Genomic DNA, 2,670 nt, shown 5'->3' with positions numbered 1-2,670 from the left:
TCTTCCATGAATTCCCAAACTTTTCGGTACTCTTTCTGTTGCTCTGAGTCATAAAGACTAACTAAGAGTTGACGCCTAATCTAATATTTAGGCAAAACTAGTTTTGCACAAGCTCCGCTACAATAAAACTAATAAATAGAATAAATATACAAATTGATTCCCTATCTGATTACCTCAAACCAAAAAAGTCATATTGAGAAAGTAGTACTTTTTATATAACGCAAAGCACCAAAAAGCCCTATTCAATAACTTAAAGTTGGTATCTGACAAAGTATACCTCTCTACTATAAAACCAACCAACAGTTGGGATAGAAGACCAAATTTTATGAGGACTTCATGAACTACCACTCCCTTACACAATTGGTACACACACAAGAATCTGTACTACACAGAGTCTCATATTCTATGGTCGACCAATTTTTTTTTGAGCTTGCAAGACTTTCCACCTTCATGGTTAGAAAAGTGGAGCTTTTATAATTAATATTTATCTTTTTTCCTAATCATTTACCTTTATTTGTTTTCATCCATTTGCACTTTTGCAGACGCCACTTTGTCATTATTGCTGGATCTAGATTAAACAAAATGATTCAAATTGTACCCAAATTTGATTCAGATCTCAAATGTTTTCAAAAGGGTAAGATTATGTCTCAGAATTGTTGTAATTTGTAGGTAAATGTTTATCGTCGGAAACACTCTACTAAAAAATCTATTGTTAGAAAGCTTCAATCTACCTCCATGGTGGATGGCAAATGCAATTCCCCTCTAAGCACAAACAAACACGTGAAAAAATTATGAAAAACTCGGTAGAATTGAAGTTTCATTTTTGCTCTTTTAGTTCTTCAGGGATAATGGTAAAACAAGGGAAAAAGCAGAAAAAATATATGGTAACAGAAACTAACTGAATACGATGACAAGAAATGTGATGTACCGGTAAAGCAGCAACGCATGCGAATTGATAATTCTGTAAAGATAAGCCCTAATTTTTAGCACCACATCAGCTGGGAGGAATGCAAGAAAATGAAAGAGAATTTGTGATGAAATATGGAAAATATTGAAAGTGGAAGTGGAAGACAGATGTCCCCATTACTGCAAAGATCAAACACAGGTGGCAAAAAGGAAAAATTAATAGTAATACACATGTTTAGAGACACATGGTAAAGAAAAGGAATAAGGCCTCAGCCGAATGTCCAGTTTCTGTCACGACCCTAAACCCGGATCTGGTCGTGATGGCGCCTCTCATGAAGACAAGGTCAGCCGACACAATCCCATTTCCAATCTTAAGCAGTAACATAATAAGTATTAAGTCGTAAACATGATAAAATCTCAAAAATAAGCAGTTAACAGTATAATTTGCGGAAAACAAACCCAACACTGCCCGACATCGGGGTGTCACTACTCATGAGCATCTACTAAGGTCCGAATACAACAAGAGTCTAAAATGTACTAGATACAGTCTAGTGAAATCGAGAGGGAGAAAAGCAGTGCAGCGAACGTCGGGCCGCTACCTTGCTAAACTCCGATGACTTTGCCTCTGAGCAACCAACCCACTACCGGGTTCAGAAATGCCTGAATCTGCACACAAGGTGCAGGGAGTAAAGTGAGTACTTCCAACTCAGTGAGTAATAAAAATAAATGAAGACTGAGTAATATAAATCCACGTATGGCACAACATTAAGCTACAAGAGGCATAACAAATCAGTAAATATAATTAAACAGTGAAATCTCGTAAACGTCTTCCAAACAGTTAAACAATATGCAGGAAAACGACAGAAGAGTAAACACATAATAACTGCCCTCGGGCACAGTAACAGCAGAATCAGCCCCTCGGGCAAATGTCACAAAACAATACCAGCCCCTCGGGCTATATCTCATATCACAATGGGTACCTGCGCTCACTGGGAGTGTACAGACTTTGGGAGGGGCCCCTTACGGCCCAAGCGCAAATCAAGTCATCTCGTGGCATCATAAACAGGCTCTCGGCCTCATATCAATATCTCAAGCCACCTCGTGGCGTACAATCTCAGGCCCTCGGCTTCATTATCATAATCAATGTATCACTGCTGCGGTGTGCAGCCCGACCCAAATGTATCCTCACAACACAGGTCCTCGGCCTTACTCAGTCAAAATCTCATAAGCCCCTCGGGCCACAGTAAAATATGAAGCTCACCTCAAATACCTTTGAAAATATGATTTAATGTGTTTAAAACAGAATAATACAGCTGAGTTTCTAAAATAGAAAAATATAGTATGACTGAGTACCAGTATGAAATCAATCAGTAAGGAAAATATCATTTAAAAAATCTCTAAGGGTTCAAATAGCTGGCACGAAGCCCACATATGGCTTTTAGCCCAAAATATAATAATATCAAACAACTAGCTATTAAGTCACCTCGACATAGCCGTACACTGTGAATTTCGGGGTTTTATACCCTCAGGACAGCATTTAAAATCATTACTCACCTCAATCCGACCCGAAATCTCTCTTGCAATGCCTTTGCCCTTCGAAACGACTTCTGAGTGCTCCAAATCTACCAAGTTCAGATTTTTATCATTATATTATGCTAAACGTATGAATTCAAATTGAAAAATATCGATTTTAAGCACAAAACCCGAAATCAGTCAAAACCCGACCCCCGGGCCCGCATCCCGGAACTGAAAAAACTTTATACC

Source organism: Nicotiana attenuata, unplaced genomic scaffold (assembly GCF_001879085.1).
Source record: "Nicotiana attenuata strain UT unplaced genomic scaffold, NIATTr2, whole genome shotgun sequence".
NCBI classification, from domain to species: domain Eukaryota; kingdom Viridiplantae; phylum Streptophyta; class Magnoliopsida; order Solanales; family Solanaceae; genus Nicotiana; species Nicotiana attenuata.
This window is presented reverse-complemented; position numbering follows the sequence as displayed.